The sequence below is a fragment of the Talpa occidentalis genome, unplaced genomic scaffold, assembly GCF_014898055.3.
Source record: "Talpa occidentalis isolate TD23 unplaced genomic scaffold, MPIMG_talOcc4v2.1, whole genome shotgun sequence".
Taxonomy (NCBI): Eukaryota; Metazoa; Chordata; class Mammalia; order Eulipotyphla; family Talpidae; genus Talpa; species Talpa occidentalis.
Genome location: NW_026555331.1, coordinates 35,071,002 through 35,094,391, shown reverse-complemented (window position 1 = coordinate 35,094,391; position 23,390 = coordinate 35,071,002). Strand labels below are relative to the sequence as shown.

Genomic DNA, 23,390 nt, shown 5'->3' with positions numbered 1-23,390 from the left:
CCCCCGGCCCCCACGCGGGCGCCGGAGCAGCCATGCTTGGGGAGCTCGTCTGTGCGCTGCGCCGGTCCGCCGATCGAGGTACGTAGTGGCCGTTTTCCCGCTCCCCGCCCCGCCGAGCGGGTCGCCCTGCCGTGGGTGGCTCACTCTGCGCCACGCCGCTCCGACTCGGACGCCTCCCGCCCCCTGGTCCTGGCGAAGGGAACGTTCGCGCTTGCCGCGCCCTCCCGCTTTTCTCCCCAGTTCCCGGGCCTCGCCTGAAAGGCGCGGGGGTAACATCCCCCTGCCTCGGGAGCGCGGCGGCCCGCGGCGGGGGCGAACCATCCCACCCCTCGCAGGCCCGGGGCCCGCCCCGCCGCGCCCCGCCCCGCCGCCAGCGCGCCCTGCGGAGCCCGCGCAAGCGGTCGCGCGGGAGGGAGCCTCCCGCCTCCGAGCTATAATGGAAGGCGGGTCCGATGCATTTCCTTCCCATTTCGCCCCCCCCCCCAGTCTAAACTGAGGTTTCCCCCACCTGCCTTTTAGTAACCAGCCCCCCACCCCGGAGGACTGGACTTCTCCAAGTGGGGCTTGCCGATCTTGTTCTGAAAACAGGTTTTGCGGGGGGAGCAACTGAAGGCGAGGGGGGAAGCTAAAGGAACAAAGACCCGGGAGTGTGGGATCCCTGCGAAGTCTTCCCTGAGCCCACGGCAGCGCGCGCGGGCCGCAGGCAGACCCCGTTGGCTCCCCCCTGGAGTGAGCTGCTGGGAGGGGGCCGAGAGACCGAGCCCCGGGGCTAGTCGGGGGTCGCGCCTAGGCCGGGGCCTTCCCGAGATGCACCGGGAGGCGGCCGGGACCAACTGGGGGTCCGCGCCCCGCGCCTTTTGTGAGGTGCTAGTGGACCTGAAGCCTAGCGATGACGAGTGCTCTTCGGGGCTTTCGGACCCGCAGAGTCCCCCCTCACACTTTCTCTTTCGATTCTTCAAGCAGTCTCCTGGGACTGGCAAAGTCATTGTTTTTCTCCCAAATTTGCGCTTGAGGAAAGAGGCTTGTTTGTTCAAGGTGACAGAGAATCAGAAGAGGCCCAGTCTTGTCCTTAGAAACTTCGTACCATTTATAGCGCTTATGGCTCTCTTGGGGCAGGAATTGCCTCCCTTTTACTGTCTCTTCAGAACACTTTGCTGTGTAAAGCTCTGATCTAACAGCTTGATGGCAGGAAAAGGGAGGTCTTGGGACAAGCGAATATTACCTGAACGTAAGCAAAATTGAGATTGAGTGAATTTGATCATCAAGATATACTAAGGATCTCCATGGTGGCGCAAGGGGTTAAGACGCAACCTATGAAGCTCGCCTCAGCCACTGCAGCACGAGTTCGATCCCTGGCTGGCCAGGGAGCAACCCACCTGGCGCAGCAGACCTCTCCTGACTTGCCCGCTGTGCCCCTCAGCAGTGTATTTCAGTAGAACTACCTGTTCTGCTCCCCAGTCTGTCTCTGGTGAATCCTCTCACCCCCCCCCCACAACTCTGGCCTGTACCTCAGTTTTTGTATATATAAATAAAAAAATCTTTTTTAAAAAAAAGATATACCGAAACCTGGGTTGTCAACATTTGTAGGATTAATCTTGGAGTAATATGTGCCCAGCACTGGGCCAACTTACAAACCAGACACTGTAATTAGAAATGTACTTTGGTCATGCCCCTGACTGTGAAACCAACAGATTGCAATCATAGTAAAGGAGAAATTAGAAACAATCCCGAGACTGCTTTGTGTGGAACCTAACAGTGAGTGCTGCCATATTACAAGCGCCTGGTCAGTGGAGGCCTGGCTTACCTCTCAGGTGGAAGCCAGTGCTGCTCTGCTATAAATCATCAAATCCCTCTGCACTTGGGTTTCCTCTAGAAAAGCTGAAACAAGATATTCCTTTCAAGGGTTGTTTTGTAAATTAAATTTGATAATATACCTAGAGACCCTCTAGCATATGTACCTGTCACAAAGTAGTTCGGTGCCATCTCACTCCAGTTCACCCCTTTTACTATCAATAGTTTATACCCACAGAAGTTAGTTTTAGGGATCCTAAATAAAACAACTGAATTATAAAATTCCTTTATACTTGTAATAATTTTAGCAATTTTGGCATTTTCTAAGTATGTTTTTCCCATTATACCTGCAAAATTAAACACCATGGTAAGTGAAATATTTGTCTCCACAGTGCTCTCATTTTCAAGAAATAAGGGGTGGGGGGAGGGAATGCAGGAAGACACCTAGAGGAACAGGTTTTAAAGAAAGTGGGTCTAGCCCACTTATTTCTTGCGTCAGTGCCTTTTCTTCACCATAACTAGCCTTCCTGAAGTCTTCCTAGACCCTTTTCTCCATGCTGTACAGTTATACTCACTTTACAGGACGATAAGTCCCTGTTAAAATGTTTTTCATAGGGCCTCTCTGGTGGTGCAAGGGTTAAAGACAGCACTATCACCATGAAGCTGTCGCTTGAGGAGGAGGAAGAGGAGGAGGAGGAGGAGTTCCATCCCAGGCTGGGCAGGGAGCAACCCACATTGTGCCGCAGACCTCTCCTGCCTCTCCTGCTGCTCCCCTCAGCAGTGTATGTATTTCAATGGATCTGCCCGTTCTGCTCCCCACTCTCTCTGGTGAATCCTCTCACCCTCTCCCACCACCACCACCCCCACACCTCTGGCTTACACCCCAGTTCTTGTATGCATAAATAAATAAATCTTTTTTTAAAAGTCTTATCTCCACCTAGACTCTGGACCTTGTTTTGTTCCTCTCTTTTGTGACCAGTACCCAGCAGTTCTGAGGCATAATAGTGTGACATTGGTATATTTCATGTTGAATCAAGCTTAGGCTATCCCATTATAGAACTTTTATCTCCAAGTTAGAGTGATGGATGATAGATGAATGATAGAATTATTCCTAGTTAATGTTAGGTTTTTTTCCCCATAAACAATGTTTTTCAGGAAAGATTTAGATTTACAGAAAAACTAAGCAGGGAAAAGAGCTCTGTATCAGTTCTCTGTCCTCCCCTGCCAGGTCACACAGTTTCCCCTATTACTGTCATCTTTCTTTAGTGGGGTACATTTATTACCATCTGAATCAATATCCATGCATTACTACTAACTAAAGTTCATACTTCATCCATATGTGTATGTGTGTGTGTATGTGTGTATAGTCTAGTCCAGTGTCTTTTTATTGCTAGTCTTACTCCAATGTCTTCATTGCTATAGGATCTACTCCAGGACACATCACATTTAGAAACCACATTTGCTTAAGGCTTTTCTTGGCAATGACAGTTTCCCAAACTTTCCTTGTTCTTGATATCCTTGACAGTTTTGAAGAATGCTGGTCAAATATTTTCTAGGATGCCTTTCTGTTAGAATGCCTCTGATGTTTTTCTGTGGTTAGACTGGGTTACGGTTTGCAAGTAGACCAGAGGTAGAGTGCTCTTTAGATCATTTAATATTAAGGGTAAGTACTACCATCATGCTTTATGACTCTTGGTGTTGACCTTGATCACTGGGCTTAGGTTGTGTTTGTCAGGTTTCTAGATTGTTAACTTACTTCCTCCCCGCCCCTTTCCATACTGTACTCTTTGGAAAAAGGCCACTGTGTGCACCCCGTACCTAAGAAGTCAGGAGTTATGCTCCTACCTTTAGCGTGAAGTATTTATATAATTTATTGGGATTTCTCTTGCATGGGGAATTTGTCTCTTCTCCCCCATTTATTAACTCATTCAATGATTTATTTATATTAGTATACACACATGGATATTTATTTTATACTTGGAATTATAATTCAATAGTACTTTTATCTTGTTGCTCCAACTGTTCTAGCCAGGTTTCTTTGAATACCTTTTTATTGTTAGGGGTGATATGAAGTTAAGCAAAAGTGCATATGACTAGCTGATAGTATTTCACACATAATATGAGAGGAAGAAAACATTTTCCCCCATTTGATTAAATTTACTTATTATCCATCTTAACCAAAACATATCTATAGAAAAAAGTCCATCTAAACTCTAATAACAGATCACCCATTACATTATCCTTTTTATTGCCTCAGTAAGGACATATTTCAGTAAATACGTGCTTTTTATTTTAATGGAGAGTGGTGGCACTATGAGTATTAGTACAATTTGATGGCTCTACAACATTGCTTTTGTGCCATCATAGCAAACATTAACAGTGAAAAATATGTCTTAATTTTATTCTGAAAATAGTTTTGATGACTTTGTGGTCCCCCTGAAAGGATCTTGAGAATCCCAGAGGTCCACGAATCACATTTTGAGAAAGTCAACTTAGTCATTTCTTTTTTCTGAGCTCCATGGTTATTGTTAGCACACTGATGTGTACTAAACAATGTAAGCTGTTACACTATATTAGTTCCTGGAACCCTACATCAAAACCATGAGATAGTGGCCACTATTGCTTTACAGATGAGGAAGCCAAGACCCAAGTGCCATTTGCCCAAGACCCAAGGTGGAGCCTGACTCCTGTGCCCTCTGCTGTGCTGCCTCTAGTTGCAAACACATTCATTTCCAAAATAATCCTTTCCTCCCACTCTGCCTTCTTTCAGGACTCCATTCCCTCTTCAGTTAGTACAGCCCTCTTCTGGTTTTCCTGACATGGTTTGTTCATTCTAATCTGCCTTCAATATATTGCCCCACCTCTTTCTAAAGCACAGATCTGCCCATATCACCACTGCCCTGGTGGTGGTAAAGACCAAACCCCTTAAAACACAAAACTATTGCATCCAGGAAATCAGGAAATTCAAACTCATGCTTTTCTCCACATCTCCTGCCTGTCTCACTTGGACTTTTTTTTTTTTTTTTCTTTGAGATTTATTTATTTATTTATACAAGCACTGGGTATAGTCAGAAGCGCGGGAGGGTGAGAGAATTCAGCCAGAGCAGGGAGCAGAGCAGGCAGAAGGACCAAAGTACACTGCTGAGGGGAGCAGTGGGCGGCAGGAGAGGTCTGCGCGTCATGACGGTGTTGGCAGCCTGGGATTGAACCAGAGCTGCAGAGGCTGCGGGCAGCTTCGCAACCCAGCGCTCAACCACTGCGCCACCAGGGAGGCCTCACTTGGACCTTTTTACCTGTGCTGCTCATTCTCCCCAGGTAACTCCCATTGATCCTTTTTTTTTTTTTTTTAAGATTTATTTATCTATGCATACAAGAGCTGGGTTACAGGCCAGAGATGCAGGGGGTGAGAGGATTCACCAGAGACAGAGTGGGGAACAGAACAGGCAGACTGACTGAAACACACTGCCGAGAGAAGCAGCGGGCGAGACAGGAGAAGTCTGCCTCGCCATGTGGGTTTCTCTCTGGCCCGCAGGGGATCGAACTCCCCTGAACTCATGTGCTGCAGAGGTTGCAATTGCTTCACAGTGTGGTACCTAACCCCCTGCACCACCAGGGAGGCCCCCATTGATCCTTGAATACGCAAAGAAGCATCACCTCCCCTAGAAAGCTTTCCTACCCAACACTGAAGTAGGCTCTCCCTACTCCTCCTTTTCTGCTCCAGCCCCTATGCTTGCCTCTACCACTGCCCTTAACAGGTTGCAGGGGCCTTGTCTTTTCATAGCTGAGACTGGTGCCTGACCTGGGGCCTGGTTGCATCCCTCTTTGTGAGACAAATGGAATGCAGAGATGTGCTTTGGGGGTTGGGGGGCCCTCCTAACCAGATTCTAGGAAACACTCCCTTGAAAGAGCTTTATAGCTGTCATCAAGGAAGGCTCCATGGGATGAATGCTAACCACTGCCCTTCAAAGGCAGAGCAGTTCTGGCCTCTGGCACCTCAGAGGCACCAGGGAGTCTAGGCAAAGAGAACCTGAATCTGCGGGAGCTGCCTTGTCTCAAAGTGGGCTCTTGAGAAGGTGAGCTCTGGAGGGTGTCGAAACCTCGAGCACACCTCAGACATGGTCAGTCTCCTGCTCCTTCAGGGCTCATGACTCTCCACCTCTACTAACCAGCAAAAGAGGTAGGAAAAACAGGGCACTGTTGGAAGTCTAGAAGCTCTGAGTGGAGACTGAAATGGGCAGAAGGTGCAGGGTGGATCACCCTGCTGTGGGCCAAGCACTGGTCTTGTAAACCACCAGGATGTGACTGTTAAGAAATTATGCCTTTTTACAGATTTTACATCCTACTGGGCTGGGGGTCAGAGAATAAATATGTAACAAATAACTTTCATTAAGCACTGTGGAAAGATAAAACAGGTCCTATGACGGGGGGGACTACTTAGATATGGGAAGTTTGGGAGGGATCTGAGAAAAACACAGAGGAGGTGACATTTTGTCAACGTTTTTCATTAATTTAGCACTAAGACTTGATAGTGAAACAAACAAAAATTCCTGTTCCCTCAGAGCTTAACTCTAGTGTAGGGAGGCATAGAAAACAAATTTGTATCAGATAATAGAAATAAAGGGGTGGGGATAAAATGAGCATAAGGGAAGTGAAGGGAGGTACTTTATGAGGTAGATGTTTAGGGAAGACCTCTGTGGTGTGACATTTGAACAGGAAACTGTGACATGAGATAACAAAAGTAAGCAGAAAAGGAAGAATGTTCCAGGCAAGGAAACAGTTAAGTCCAGAGGACATTGGCATATTTAATGGACTAGGCAGTCAAAGTGGCTGGAATGTGGTAAGCAAGGGACACAGTGGAAAGAGAGACAGCAGGAGGAAATTTTTTTTGAAGATTTATTTATGCATACAGGAATTGGGGTACAGGCCAGAGGTGAGAGGATTCCCCAGAGACAGAGTGGGGAACAGAACAGACTGAAATACACTGCTGAGAGGAGCAGGAGAGGTCTGCTGCACCATGTGGGTTAGCTCCCTGGCTGGGGATAGAACTCGTGCAGCAATGGCTGCAGTGGCTGCAGACAGCTTCATACTACTGAGACTTAATCCCTTGTGCCACCAGGAAGGCCCCAGGAAATGTTTTAAAATGATCAGTTTACTGTGTGAAGAATAGACTAGCAGGGAAACCAGTTAGTGAACTAGTACAGTCCAGGTAAAAGAAGTTGGTAGCTTGGAAGAGAGTGGATGTAGGGTTAATGAGAAGTGATTGCATTCAGTATAGATGTTGAACATAGCACCAAAAAGATTGCTGATGGATTAGAGGGACAGAACCGAGACAACTCAAAGCTCAGCAAGTAGATGTATGACTGTAACTTATCAGAATGGGGGAAAAGGAGGGAGGAGCAGTTTTAGGGAAGGATGAAATGAAGAGTTGGTTTGGGGTAGGTTAAATGTTAAAAATTTTCCTCTACATTTATTTTGAAATTTTTAAACATTCAGCAAAATTGAAAGGATATTAAAATCAGCATATACCACCTAAATTCCATCTACATTTTACTATTCTTACTTTATCATATATCTCTCCATCATTCCATCTTATTTTTTGCTCTTTCCAAAAAATAAAAAAATGGAGATATCAGTACACCCCTTCTTTAATACTTTAACATGCATAATATTGACAGAAGTCAATATTTTTTCCTTTTGAGGTAAAAATTCAATAAAAAGTACAAATCTTAACTATACACAGTTAATGAGTGTATTTGTGTAACCTAAACTCCTTTCAAGTTATTATTGCCATCCCCAGAAAGTTTCCTTTCCCTATTAATTCCCCAATCCTACCTTTATAGACACTGTTGTGATTTTTTTCCACCATGGATTGCTTTTACCAGTCCTATACTAGAATGTTGTGTTTCGATATACATATGAATGGAATCATACATACATACTCGGTGTCTGGCTTCTTTCATTTAACAAGTTTTTGACATTCATCCATACTTTTGCATGTACCAGTACTTGTTCCTTTTTATTGTCATTGGATGTTAGTTTTTAGCTATTACGAATAAAGGTGCTATGAACATTCTTCTATGTCCACAAAAAGATGTGTGTGTGTGTGTGGACACACATTTGACACTTGAACACAGAAGTTAAATATATCGACCTCTGTGTAATAAAAAATCTGTGCCTCCCCGGTGGCGCAGGGTTGAGCGCTGGGTTGCGAAGCTGCCCGCAGCCTCTGCAGCGCCAGTTCGATCCCCGGCTGCTCCCCGGCCATGGGAGGAGGGTCCCACATGGCGCGCAGACCTCTCCTGCCGCCCGCTGCTCCCCTCAGCAGTGTACTTCGGTCCTTCTGCCTGCTCTGCTCCCTGCTCTGGCTCTGGTGAATTCTCTCACCCTTCCACGCTTCTGACTGTACCCAGTGCATGTATAAACAAAATAAACAAACAAATAAATAAATAAAACATGCCTCTATTAAAAAGAAAAATCTTAATGTGACTTACAGTTAGCCTTCCATATATGTGGTTTTTGCATCCCTGAATTCAGCTAGACAACATCTATAGTTAACTGAATCCATGAATACAGAATCCTCAGAAAAATCTACAGGACCTACCTGCACAGTTCAAACCCAAGTTGTTCAAGGATCAACTATATTCATTTATTTTGCATTGTACCTACGAATAGAATTGCTGGGTCATAAAGTAGACATATGTTTTAGTTTTAGTTTTTTAAAAGTCTGTCAAACCCCTTTCCAAAGGTTTGCCAACAAAACAATTGGTAAATACTCTGTGATATATATTATGTATACATTACTGTGTGGCACTTAAGGAGGAAATAGAGCCATGTGTATCAATAAGGATAAATGTAAAAAACAATGTTCACCAAAGAAAAGGACTAATTGTAAATGGAAACATTCAGCATGATACCATTTATATAAAGCTTGAAAGTATGTGAAACAAATAGTACATATAGTTATGGTTACATATGTATGTAGAAATAGCATAAAAGATAGCCTTTGCAAAGATAACCATCAACTTCAGGATAGTGCTATCTGGGAGGGGGCCAGGAAGATGAATGGTATTAGAGGGGGTCACAATGGGCAATATGTATCAATAAGGCAATATTTCCTTAAAAATAGCTGAAATTCAAATACTGTAAAATGTTAAAGTTTTATAAAGTTGGGTGATGGAGACATAATTATAAATCTCTATACTTTTTTTTTCCTCTGCTAACTTGCATCTAAGGAGCTTTAGTAGTATTTGGGAATATTTATTTCATTTACTCTGCCCCTGCCCTCCACTTCTGTAGGTCGTGCAGACTGAGGGAGCAGGGCTGCTGGTCCCCTCACCTGCGCCCCTCTCAGGTGGCTACCACAATGCAGGAGCAGGGAAGAGGGTCCTGAGGACAAAGAACCCCTGACCTGATCCCAGTTCCCTTGCAGATGTCTTCCAGACCTTGCTCTCCCCCCAGTTCCTAAATTTAGGCCTTCCATCCAAGCCAAGCTCCCTGCAATCCCTATTTAAAATTAAGCTGTATTTAAAAATGTGTTCTGTTCCATTGTTTGGGCTTTTTCTTGAGGAACTCTACATTTGTGCAATTTCCTTTGCTTGCCTTCTCTCACTTCCTCTCTAATGATTTTTATTTATTTCTATTTTATCTCCACTTTCATTTGTATTCTGTATGCCTTCCACCGGGTCCCGGAGTGATGTCTCTTCTGTGTGTCTCATAATTTGGTTTTCGTTCTGAAATGTTTGTACTTCTTCACACTTATTTTCTGAGTCTAAGTGTTCCTGTTTCCTGTCGCCCCCTGTGGCCTGATCATCCCTTTCTTGAGTTCTTTATTTCTGCTTTGCATGTTCCCGCATAGCTCCCCCTGCCTCCATACCAGACTTTCAACTCATAATAACCTACTGAGTTAAAATTTTCTTCTGCTTTGTAGCAACATTTTTCTGGTTAGTTTTCTTAGCCTTCGGGGAAATTTTGCTACTCCTTTTCAGAATTTTTTTCTGTGAGTACCTTCGTTTGGATGTTTCTCTTATGGTGCCTTTGATTAGATGTTGTTACAACTTTCATCATTTATTTTTTAATGAGTTGGATATTTCTCAACCAACTATTGGCGAGAGAATCCTGTGTCAGGAGTGCGGAAACTCTCCCTGGTAAAACTTCCCTCATTGCTCAGCTCAAGGGCGCCCTCCTCTGTTAGTATGATGTACATTTTCTTTTCTGTTTGGCGCCTCGGTGTGGCCAGGCTCCCCCTGAATTAAGATCCTAACCTGGCTCAGGTGGGTTCCTACAACTAGTCCAGAGCGTCTCTGCTTCGTCCTAGCCTGATTCCAAGGCTTCCCTCCCCTTCCTGCCCATGAGTGCCTCTCTCTTTCCTGAGATGCACAGTGAGTCCTCCAGGCACTTGTGCGATTTATTTCTTCCTTTCCTGGTGTTCCTGCCGTCTTCCTTCTTAGTTACAGCCCCTCCCACCCAGGTTGAGTCCTCTCCTTCTGGGCTTGAGTTTCCTCCAGGGTTGCTGGGAACGCACTACCTGGACGCTTGTGCAGTTTCTGGTCTTCTGTGGCACCTGGTAAGCTGCATGTAGTGGTTTACTGTGCAGGTTCGGGGGTGACACTACACATGGTATAAAATTGTGAACTCTCACCTCCTCACTTCACCAGATACTAAGATGTAGGTGTTTCATCCCTTGTTGCTCTGGATGGTTTTCAGGAGAATTGGAAAGATTCTGAGCAAAGCTGTCATCGTGCTCTCATCAGGCTGGTGTAGCATTCTTCGACCTCAAAGTTCAGAGCTCTGCATCCAAAGCAAAGCCCTGCAGCCAAACAGCCTGCCACCATCCCCAGAACTCCTTGTGCACACTCCTCCCTCTGTGCTCCTGCTGTTCTCCAGGACTGCGGTATTCCCTGCAGGGGCCTGCTCGCAGGAGCCCGTTGGTTTGGGTGACCTAGTATGTACTTCCTCTCTCTTTCTTCTGATTAGAATCTACCCACCAACAGTGACAGGGGCATAAACCCAGTTTGTTAATCATGGTGTCCCTTCCCTGGACAAGAGTTTCAGGGAATGCTAAATAGTCCCAGCAGGACCAGAGTCTCACCTTCCTTCCACTAGAGCTGCTGAGAAGCCTGCCGCTTACCTCTGTCACTGTCAAAGAATGCGACCATTTCTCATTAACCCTACTCCCCACCCTATTCTAAGCCCCATCTGCAAACCGGGGTATGGTGCCGCAGAGACAGAGGAACGAGGGTTGGGCAGTCAGTAAATATTTGGTTGAAACTCAGGTCGGCCTTTCCTCCTTCTTCCCATCACTCAAGGTCTTGGACTCCAAGTCCTTCATGAAGCTCCCCGTGTCAAGTGAGAGGATGTACGTAAAATATCCAGTACTGTGCTGTGCACAAAACAGGCTCTCAAAAGAGCTGCATCTTTCTTTCGCCTGGTGACTCCGGTCAGAAGTGCTTTTCCCCCTCTTTGGAGCTCTTCTACCTCATTTGATCAAATGGCAGCTACTCATGCTGTCTTATTAGAGTGACTTGCATTTCTGTTTCCCAAGTGATTGTAAATGCCAGGAAGCAAAGACTTAGCTCAGCGCCTCATACAAAACAGCCCCCAGTTGTTAACATACTGCTGAATGCAGAGGTTAGGTGGAGGCTGGCAGCCCATTACTGGCATCAGGTGGCTTAATGTTCAGTGAGACACAGGTAGATTCGAAGAAACTTGAGAAAAGGGGAAAGCTCAGTCAGAGCCATGCAGAAAATATCCAGGCTGTTTGAAACTCTAAGCCAAACAACTGACCACGTTGAAAATTAGCAGCAATTTTCCAACTCTGCCCAAACACTCTGCTACTTAGTAAAGGCTGTTAACTTTTTCCAAACTGAGTAATTGGAATGAGAATGAGGCGCAAGGAGAGTGAAGTCACAGTTTCTAATGCCTTCAGTTCTGTTAAAGGGGAACTGAGTCTTGGCAAGAGAAGAGGCTGAAAACTCCAGGTCCAGAACCATGTTTCATTCCTCTCACATCGCCCTTATACTTTTCTTTGGCTGTGTCTTCTATATATAATTAGTAATAGTCTGTTTCAATGTCCCTGTTAGAATGTAAGGTACTCAGTGCGGACTCCCCCAAAACCTAAAGCATTGCCTGGTCCCTCATATGTGGGGCCATGGGAGGAGCTCCACAAATATTTATTAAATTCCTATCTCTAGAAAACTGACCACAGCTCATTTGCCTTTTATGTATCGTTCTAAAATATTTATCCCAGTTTCTTACCAGGTTCAGATGGTAAATGCCCATTTTCAAGTCCAAGTCCCATGATGTCAGTGACCACTAAGGTATCTCTAATGCCTAAAACAGGAGGTGATCTAAGTATTTGATTAGGGATGTTTAAGTTGAGTGAAGAAATGGAAATGAGTGGCTCAGATTTCCTGGGAATACTACACTGTGTTTGTTTACAGACATCACCCCACCTGAGTCTGGCCAAGGCCCTGCAAGGATTATTTTGTCGGTTTTATAGATGAGGAAATAGGCGCAGAGGAATCAAAGGGCTTGTCTAGGATTCCATGGCTTGCAAGTTGGGGCTTGAACCCAAGATTTGACTCCAAATTTATGCTCTCGCTATTTCATCATGGACCAATTGAAGGTGAGACAAAACTAATGAAAAATTATCAATATTTTATAATTTTAATAAAAAAATAAAATATAATTAGAATGATAAAATCTTAGAGGTGGACTTGGCCTTATGTATCACAAATTCTAAATCTCTCTCTCATTTTGTCAAAACAGGAAGGTTTGGAGAGTGTCTGTGACGCATCCAGAGATCTGCCTCCAGCTGAAGAAGTGATCACGCTGCAGTAGTGCAGGCTTGTCCCAGGATTTTATTCCACTTGAGAGGATGGATGGTGCTGTGAGGCACCACCCTGCCTGCCCTCTGCGCTTCTGCCAGGAGAGAGCCCTCCCTCACTGAGCATGGCCCTCACGGAAGGAAATTCGGTTTCTCTCTGTCATTTCCTGTTCCTTCTTTGTTAACCTTGCAGGTGAGGAAGGAAATTCAGTTTCTCTCTGTCATTTCCTATTCCTTCTTTGTTTACCTTGCAGGTGAGGCAGAAGTTGGGGAAGAGGCATCCAACCAGGGTTCCCTACTCCCAGCTCTAGATCTAGTTGTGATAAAGGTCTCTGAATTTGAAAGTAAAAATAATCCTATCCTACTCCCCATTTATGTACTGGTTTTGCACTGTTCACAACTCAGAACCCTGTTGTTTTTCTTTTCTTTCTCTGACTCCTCCCAATATAGGCCCTGCCAGCTAACTAAAGCTCACATTGCCCAGGGTCTAACAGAATCTTGTCTGTCCAGTAGGGATGGCTTTACCAGGCGTTAGAGAAGAGTCTATTACTTGACCGCCTCCATCACTCTTTTTTTGTTAAAGATTTATTTTTTTGTTTATACAATAGCTGGGGTGTAGGCCAGAGGCACGGAAGGGTGAGAGGATTCACCAGAGACAGAGTGGGGAGCAGGATAGGCAGATGGACTGAAAGCACTGCTGAGGAGAGCAGCAGGCACGACAGGAGAGGTCTGCCGTGGCATGTGGGAATCTCCCTGGCTGCCCTGGAATTGAGCCCGCACTGCAGAGGGTGCAGACAGCTTCACAGCGCTATGCTCAACCTGCTGGGAGGTTGAGGGAGGCCTCCATCACTCTTTATAAGTCAAAATTTGACAACAGAAAAGCACAATCATAAATGTTACAAGTAATCAGAGAAATGGATTGAAATACAATTTTTTTCAGCCACCAAATGGGCAAAAAATTATAGATTTATGATAGTTTATGCTGGTAAGGGGATGAGAAAACTCTGAAATTGTGTCTATAAATATGAACACAATCTGCTATAAGTTAAATAAGGAAGAGAGGTTATATTCAGTGATAACACTTTTGCTCATTTATCCCATGGAAATTAATTTCTAGGTTGTAAGAATATATAGTCAGGAAAGCTGACTGCAGTTTTATTTGTACTGTAAAAACCTAAAAGAAATTTGAATTTCTATTAGGAAATGTTGAATAAATTAGTTTGTTAGTAATATAGAACGTATCATGTGGAAAGCTGTGTGGAGGACCCTCAAGTTACTAAAAGTGGATCTACCATATGACCCAGAAATTCCATTCCTAGGAATCTATCCAAAAGACCAAAAAAAATTAATTCAAAAGGAAACCTGCATTCCTATGCTTATTGTAGCACTATTTACAATAGCTAAAATATAGAGACAACCTAAATGCTCCAAAACAGATGACTGGATCAAGAAGATGTGGTATATATACACAATGAAATATTACTCAGCAATCAAAAAAGATAAACTTATGCCATTTGCAGCATGGATGGGGCTGGAAGGGATCATGCTCAGTGAAATAAGCCAGAAGGAAAAAGAAAAATATTGAATGGTTTCATTTAGAGGAGGAATATAGGGAAACCGAAAAAGGGGCCAGGAAAATAAAAAGACAAACATTTGCAGGCGAACTATAGAACTGAGACACACCACAGGGGAGGAAGAGGGAGCGTGTTTAAAGGGAGGAGGAAAGAGCACGGAGACTATAGTGACAGTTCATGACTGATTTGGGGGTAGGAATTTTATGGGGAATTACACCTGAGGGGAAAAAATCAAACATTATACAAAAATGAACAACTGTGTAAAAATAAAATAAATAAAAATTTAAAAATAATCAGTTACGATTAGCTGTGTGGACTTAGCTGTTTAGAACAAGTCAATATGAATGTAGTAATAAAAGTTACATCATATTAATAGAGTCATCTTACCTTTGGGGAAAATAAGGAAGTCTTTATGTATACATGGTTCTATGGGTATGGAGAAAGTAGGGGCAGGATACCACCTCAACTAATAGAATGTGATCCCTCAAAGGTAGAGTTGAACTAGAGAAGGAGACCTGAACACATCTGGATAGTCTGACTTGTTATCTTAAACACAAACTGATATTGTGATTTTTTTTTAACACAAAGTGGAAAAAAATTGAGAGAATTTGTTTGAGGGATACTAGTTTCTGTCACTTAGTTGTTGTGAGAGGTTTGGTCAGTTACTTCACCTCAGTCCTCATCTATAAAATAATACCTCACAGTGTTTGGTTAAAGGAAATAAAGTATACAAGGCATGTAGCACATTGTAATCCTTCTATAAGTGTTAGTTTTGGGTTTTTTTTTTTTTTTTTGTTCCCCTTCTGCACAAGCAATTTAGAGTAGACTATTAAAACACATGCAAAACGTGTCAGCTGTGCTATTGGGATGTGTTATCCTGATGTTCTCAGCTAGGCCTTGGCCTACCAAGGAGATAGATTAGGTCCCTCCGGAAAAAATATCCAGGAGATAATCTCTATTTCCCTTCCTTAATCCTTCCAGAGACGAAATAAGAATAATATACAATGGCGTCTTGGCCCTCTGGGGTTTACTTACTGGGTACCGCAGTTACTAGTAACCCAGCACAGAGGTACGAAGGAAGGAAGAGGGCCTCTGAATAGCCAAAACAGATGTCCAAGCTTCAAGCTCTAACAAGATCATTTGTTCTTATTTTACACAACCTAAACAAGCTTTCTAGCCTTAACACATCCGCAAGGGTGCTTCAGCAGGCTCCCAGAGGGATGGGCTGTTCTGAGCCCAGGGATGCAGGGAAGATTAAAATGCAAACACCAAAACTCAAGAGACTGGATGGTCTCAGTCACAATGAATAACTGATCTTCATAATGACGACGGTGAAGTATAAGGGAGAAGTTAATTCATGCTTTGTATAATCTTGTAAAGGCCACTAACTAGAGTATGATAAGATCTAGAAATATTGCCACCAGAGATGATTAAATCTTTTCAGTTTTGCTGCTTAAAAAGTTTTGTTTTTGTGTCAGTGCCAGAATATAACTAGAGGTCCTTATCCTACAAAGGAAAGAATATAGCTGCCTATAGTTAGAAATCCATATAGCCAAGTGTGCTAGACATTAATGTACTCAGAATGGCTAGGATGGTAGATTTTTATGTTATATATGTATTTTACAATAAAAATTATATGTCCAGGGCCTCCCCGGTGGCGCAGTGGTTGAGCGCTGGGTTGCGAAGCTGCCCACAGCCTCTGCAGCGCAGGTTCGGTCCCCGGCTGCTCCCCGGCCACCGGAGGAGGGTCCTACATGGCACGCAGACCTCTCCTGCCACCCGCTGCTCCCCTCAGCAGTGTACTTCGGTCCTTCTGCCTGTTCTGCTCCCCACTCTGGCTCTGGTGAATTCTCTCACCCTCCCGCGCTTCTGACTGTACCCAGTGCTTGAATAAATAAATAAATAAATCTTTAAAAAAAAAAAAATTATATGTCCACACAAAATCTTAAAAACTGTTTCAGCAATTTCCTACTCAAAAACACATACAACAGGTGCATCTCTGTAAATGGAGAACAACTCTGATGTCAGCTTTATTTATACTTCCAGCCGATAACCTTATAGTATAAAATGGTCTTGTTAGCAATAAAAATTATTTCAAAATCTTCACCTGCAGATTCTACTGTAAGCCAAAGTCCATGCCAAGTACTTTTTAAACTTTCAATTTTGAAATAATGTTGAATTTGCAGAAAAGTTGCAGAGATAGTATAGAGTTTATATAAAGCCGCACCCATTTTCCCTCTATTGATGACCATTTTTCTGTTCTAGGATCCAACCCAGGATGTCCCACTGCGTTTTGTCAAGCCTTCCTAATCTCTTTCAGTCAGGGCAGTTTCTCAGTCTTCCTTTGTTTTTCATGACCATAAACTTTTTTTTTTTTTTTAAACAATTCTTTTTTTTTAAGATTGATTTATTTATTTATTTATACAAGCACTGGGTACAGTCAGAAGCGCGGGAGGGTGAGAGAATTCACCAGAGCCAGAGCGGGGAGCAGAGCAGGCAGAAGGACCGAAGTGCACTGCTGAGGGGAGCAGCGGGCGGCAGGAGAGGTCTGCGCGCCATGTGGGACCCTCCTCCGGCGGCCGAGGAGCAGCCGGGGATCGAACCAGCGCCGCAGAGGCCGCGGGCAGCTTTGCAGCCCAGCGCTCAACCGCTGCGCCACCGGGGAGGCCCTCATGACCATAAACTTTTGAGGAGTGCTGGCCAGACAGCTTGTAAAATTGTCTCTCATTTGAGTTTGAAACTTTCTCATATTTTGTCTGTGATTATGCAATATATTAACTTGAAGCATTTTTAATATTATCAACATCATTCATCTTTAGCATCTATGTCAATGGCATCCCAAAGACTGAATTTTCTAGAAAGTTTTTGATTCCTATAAGATTCATTTTGATTCTATGGATCCTTTTGTTAGTTTTATCAGAAGTTCAAGGGTCTTAGGCTGTAAAGTGCCACATATGTCCCAGGCTCTGCACACAAAAGGAGATGTAGCATCTTTTAAAGTACAGGCCCTCCCTGGTGACACAAAGGGTTAAGACACAACCTATAAAGCTGTCTGCAGCCACTGCAGCACGAGTTTGATCCAAGGCCAGGGAGCTAACCACACGGCACAGCAGACCTCTCCTGCCTCACTCGCTGCTCCCCTTAGCAGTGTTATTTTAGTATATCTGCCTGTTCTGTTCCCTACTCTGTCTCTGGTGAATCCTTTCACCCTCTGCACTTCTGGCCTGTACCCCAGTTCTTGTATGCATAAATAAATAAATATTTTTAAAAAATAAAGTACGGAAGTAACATGTGCATTCACATGTACAAAAGTAAACCAAAGATTTTCATGGTTCAAGATTTACACTTTAGAATGAGATGTAATCAGTCATGTGACCATAGAGCAAAAATTGAGAAGTTAAAGTGGGACTTCAGAGGAATCAGCAATTAAGTGTCTTCCCAGGTAGAATTAGAGTAGTGGAAGACCTGACAAAAGTGGCACCTGTACAAGACCTTGCAGTGGGCGAGTGGAAGAGACTGCTAGGCCCACTCCCCCCATACCTCTGCTCTCCCTCTCAGCTGAAATAAAAACTCAATTCCTCATCCTCCCTTGCAGCTAGGAGAGACCTTGCTGAATCCCAGTCAGTGGAATGTAAGCAGAAATGGTGTATACAACTTAGGCAGTGAGGCATAAAGGGGTGGTGGTTTGAAGACTGTTGCATAGCAGAGGGAAGTAGCTAGATGGCATAGAGAAGAGAAGACATAAAGCTTCTTGCAATTTCGGAGTCTGATGCAATGCTTTTTCCTCTGTTGTTTCTCAATAGTAATTCAACATCAGGTGGTCTTAACACAACAAATGACAGGCGCAAACCAGACCCTTGTCCTGTGGGGTCAGTATCACCCAACAGTAGGAAACTTCCTTAGTTTCACTAGTCCACCCGAGGCGGGAAAGGCCCGTGCCTGACTTTAATGCCTCATAAATGACCCAGTCCCTTTTACAGCTGTCATGCTATCAGCAACTGAAGCCTAGTTAGTATTTATATTTAAAGGAATTTTTGAATACCCCAGATAGGCCCAATGTTAACTTATTTTACTGTAGGGTAAGTGAAAAAGTATCAGGCTTTTCTGCCCTCCCGCCATTAGGATAGATGACAGATCTGCAGTCCTGAATGCATGCCTGATGGCGGGCACCTGGAGTAGGGTGTGGGCATAGGTAGATGGGATTCACCTGGGCAGAGACTGGGCTTATAAGGGCGGCGTCACGGGGACGCCAGTAGAGAAGAGAAGCAGAGAGAACGAGAGCTAAAGAGAGCAAAAGAGCAGCAGAGACCACCAGAGAAGGCCGGAGAGCCCAGAAAGAGTGAAGACTTGCTGGGGGCTGGGAGGCCTGCCAGCCTCCTGGCACCCCGGCACCCCTGCCTGCCGTGTACCTGGTAAATCCCAATAAAAGCCTGCAAAAAGCTGCCAAGAGCTAGGACTCTCCCTTTACCCCGTCTACTTGGATCATAGAGATCCTGTTCTGGCCCTTCCTGCCACTACATTTACCTATTAACAAAAACAGTCACAAAGAATTAACTTGTAAGCTCTCTGGAGAGGGGTGTCCCCTCTTCAAAGCCACCCTGGAAACCCCCTGGTGCAGCAAACAGTAATAGCCTGTGTCCCACATGCCAGGGTTCTGCTTCTGCAGCCCTCCCGAAATCCAGGTGCCTTGTTTTATCTGAATCTATTATGCACAATCAACATGATAGACCAAGTTAGCAGCAAAGTCTAAAACCCAGCAACGAAAAATAATCTGCATTTGCACCAATATTTGAGAACTAAAACTTTTTTTTAAATAAATTTTATTTTTATATTCCCCATACAATTGCAACCCCCTTATTTTGACCCCAATCCCTCCCCTCCCTGCCCCCCACCCCCCATAGTGTCTCTGGTTCATAGTTTTTTGTTGATTTTGATTTTCACTTTCTTATAGTTATTCATTTTCCTGGTCCCTTATTTAGGTTTTCTAGATTCCTGCTGCGAGTGAGACCATCCGGTATTTTTCTTTTTCTTTTTGGCTTATTTCGCTGAGCATGATCCCTTCCAGCGCCATCCATGTTGCTGCAAATTGCATGTGTTTATCTTTTTTGAATGCTGAGTAATATTCCATGGTGTATATGTACCACATCTTCTTGATCCAGTCATCTATTTTTGGGCATTTGGGCTGTTTCCAAAGCTTAGCTATTGTAAACAGTGCTGCTATAAACACAGGGGTGCAGGTGCTCTTTGGAATTGATGTTTCTGTGTCCTTTGGGTAAATACCTAGGAATGGAATTGCTGGATCATATGGAAGCTCTATGTTTAGTAGGTCCAGAAATCTCCACACAGTTCTCCATAGTGGTTGGACCAGTTTGCACTCCCACCAGCAGTGCAGGAGAGCTGAAACTTTCTAAATGAAGATGAGCTGACTCAGGAGGGGTCCATGGACATGTATATTTTTACATAGGATTTCTTGTAGCCTTATTCACTTTGGTAGATCACACCTCATGTTAAAATAATGTCCTTAAAGGAGATGGTCTCCAAACGAAAACTTAAAAAGGGGTAGAAGTGGCTGTTGTGGGCAACAGATACATAGCAACAACACTGTTTACATAGTGGCAAAACTGAAAGAACCATCTGGCTCCAACTCAGGTCCCTGTTCATCAGTGTGTCAGCTCCTGGCCAGGTGGTCCTTGTCAGGACTCTTTATAGAGGTAGCACCATGTAGCTAAACTCAGGCCCAAGCTTCAAGTCTGGCACCAACAGATGGGTGTGTGCCCTGGTATAGGGCAAGCAGGCAGGCAGAAGGGCTGGGAGGTAACTAAGACCCCCAGCCCTCTGTGAATCATCATGCTCTTTCCCTGAGCTCTCTGGCATTCTCCCTTGGTCTCGCCTCTCTAGTCACGCAGCTCGTCCTCTCCTAGCCATGCTTCCATGGACTGCCTCGTAGTCCTGACCTCTATGCTCAGGTGTGCACAGGTATGCATGCCCACACCCACATTCAGGTGTTCACAATCAGGCACGTGCCCACGCTCCTAAGAGCCTTCTACGTTAACCTCAGGTGATAGCCAGAGAGGCTAGTGGTGCAAAAAGCCTGACCAATTTTCACTTTACCCTATTTTACCCTTTACCCAATTTTCACTTTACCCTTTACCCAATTTTCACTTTACACCCGGTCTGGGGCAAGTCTCAACTCCCACAGGCCCCTTGAAGGCAGCATAACATTGTAGGGATGTGGCGATGCGGCCCACCTCTCGGTCTTGTCTTGATAAGTGACATGAGATTCCAGGTTAACTCACTTCATATTCCAACAAGTGCTAACAGCTGCCTGTGTTTGGTGAGTTGGTGGAAACCCCCAGCTGGGGGGTGCCAGCGCCCTCACTCTCCCAGGCCATTTGTAGCATTACCACCTCTTCAGTCACTATCTGAGATAAAGCCTTCTATCAGGCAAAAGCCCACAAAGGGTGGTGCTGTTGCTCTACTGTTAAGGGGAAGGGTGCAGCTGAGCAAAGGGGAGGCATCCTAATTGTCCCAGTTTCAAGTGAGAACATGGATTCCGGAGAAAGTTGAGACAAGGTACTGGGAACGGTGCTGTAAGGGACCCGGCAGTGAGCTCAAGAAGCAGCACAGATAGGTGAGCCGGTCTAAGTGAACTCTGAGGGCCAGGGAGGGGCCAGAGAAGGGAAGGGAGTAGTTTGTGCTGTTCCTGGCATCGAAGGTGACACAAATTGAAAGGCCTGTTTTATGCATCATTAAGCGAGAACAAACTGCCCATTATGTCATTACTCATGACATGACCCTGGCTGCAAGATGTACAGAGGTGTGGATGTGAGAATGTGTATCTTAAACTGGTGGAACAGGGTCATTTCACAGTGAAGGGAATGGAAAGAAATGTACAAAATTCATAATACCCAGCAGGGAGATTTAAAGCAGGATGCTGATAAAAACTTCAGTCCGTGTAACGCTGGATGTTAAGACATTATTACAGGTCCAGCCTACTCCCAAACATTCCTCTAACTGGCCGTCAAGAAAGTCAGCTGCGGCATTCAGTGGGGTCCCTGCACACGGGTCCCCAGGATCATTCAAGAATCCCAATATCTAGTGCAGGGGCCAGGGGGGGCCTGGGTCTGAGTTCATGGTGACCCACCCTGCTACTGCAACCCAGGGTGGCTGTTGAGGTGGAGGACTCTCCCAGATGCCACTCCAGACCCCGCGCGACTGAGCCCCCCAAATCCCACCCCTACAGGCCCTGGAATGCTGTGCTGTGGCTCGCAAGGCTGTGTCACATGAGAGCCGCCTCTGCCAGCATCCCACACACAGCAAGTCCTCCTTTGGAGTATTATAGTTAAAGTTTGTTGATTTTACAGTGGTGCTGTAGAGGCAGGAATGGACACAGTGCAGGTTTTCTAGGATCCAGCAGACCGGGTAAAGGAGGAGTCAGAGTCCTTTTTGCAGGTCTTTTATTGGGATTTACCCGGTACACAGCAGGCAGGGGTGCTGGGGGGCCGGGAGGCTGGCAGGCCTCCCAGCCCCCAGCAAGTCTTCACTCTTTCTGGGCTCTCTGGTGTTCTCCGCTTCTCTCTCAGCTTCTGCTACTTCTTTCTCAGCTTCTTTCGGCTTCTGCTGGCGTCCCCGTGATGCCGCCCTTAAAAGCCCAGTCTCAGCCCAGGTGAATCCCATCTACCTATGCCCACACCCTACTCCAGGTGCCCGCCATCAGGCATGCATTCAGGACCGCAAGGATCCATCATCTATCCTGATGGCGGGAGGGCAGAAAAGCCTGACATTTTTCCTTACTCTACAGGTGCAAAGGCAATACACTCAGTAGAAATTGTAGTTCGGGTGAATTGTCCCAAGCTAGAACATGAGGGGCTGCCGCACTGGTGATGCTGGCTGGCACGGTGCGCCCCAGCTCCCAGTCAGCCACCCCACGTGGTAAACAGTGGTTCACTACAATGCACTAAGCTGCCAGCTATTTTGACTTAATATTTTCAACTTACCCATCGTAAGTCAAGGACCATCTGCACATTCAATGGAGCCTGAAAGTCTGTAAGTAAAAGCCTTTCATTCCTATCCCTGCTTGCTGACTCAGTCACTCTCTGGGTCCACTCCCTACACTGAGGAGCATTCACATCCGCTTCTGTGAGGCCAGAGGAAATGCTCCTTGTCTGCTGGCGGCCAAGAGGCATAGAGCCAAACCCAAACCAGCTTATGTAAAAAGAGAACTTACCTCACATGAGGTTAAGTCCTTGGGCAGCGCTTGAACGAGGCCTTGCGTTGTATCCCTCGGTAAAGCCGTCTCCTGCTCGCCTTCACTCCCCTGCTCTGGAGGCGTCATAACGGTTCTCACCCTCATCGCTGCACTTACAGGTTCAGCCATTCTTGATCACAGTCAGGTAGAAAAAAAGTCAGCTGCTCCCCCAAAGTCTCCAATGCAACTTGTGGCCTTTGATGGGGTCAAAGACCCACCCCAGAGCTCACTCACCGCTGTGGGGAGGGGGTGATGGGTAAGGTAAAAAAGTATCAGGCTTTTCTGCCCTCCTGCCATTAGGATTGATGATAGATCCCTGCGGTCCTGAATGCATGCCTGATGGGGGGGCTGGGGGAGGCGGGCACCTGGAGTGAGGTGTGGGCGTGCCTAACTGCGTACACCTGGGCTGAGACTGGGCTTATGAGGGCTGCGGCGTGGGGACGCCAGAAGAACCATGAGGAGAGAAAGAGAGAACCACGAGAAGCAGAACGCGAGAGAACACTGGAGAGCCCAGAAAGAGTGAAGACTTGCTAGGGGCTGGGAGCCTGCCAGCCTCCCGGCCCCCCAGCACCCCTGCTGCTGTGTACCCAGTAAAATCCCAATAAAAGCCTGCAAAAGCCACAGAGGGCTCCAGACTTTCCTTTACCCCATCTGCTCGGATCATAGAGAACCTGCTCCCTCCCGTCCTGTCCCTTCCTGCCCTTGGGGGGGGGGGCTTGCATATCAAACTGAGCCCTTGAGGTGTCCATCTCCACAAACCACCTGCAGCTCCTCCTCCCTGCCCCATGCCGTCATTCCATCTCTGGCCACCTTGTCAATAGGCCTGATAAACTGTGACATTCACCTGCCATTCCAGGTAGGCTCATTCATTTCAAGCTGCTCCTTCTCATGGCAACTTTCATCTTTGGGATGACCCCTCCTCAGCTCTGCTTCTATTTTTTCATCTCAGCTG

General features: G+C 45.5%; 1 long non-coding RNA gene across 1 annotated transcript; it reads left to right on the top strand.

Annotated features, from left to right (window-relative positions):
- Nucleotides 1-9: 9 nt before the first annotated feature.
- LOC119239433 (uncharacterized) lies at nucleotides 10-15,785 on the top strand. Its single transcript, XR_005123857.2, has 3 exons — nucleotides 10-78; nucleotides 12,231-12,415; nucleotides 12,559-15,785. It is a non-coding gene; the product is annotated as an uncharacterized LOC119239433 (long non-coding RNA).
- The last annotated feature ends 7,605 nt before the right edge of the window (nucleotides 15,786-23,390 follow it).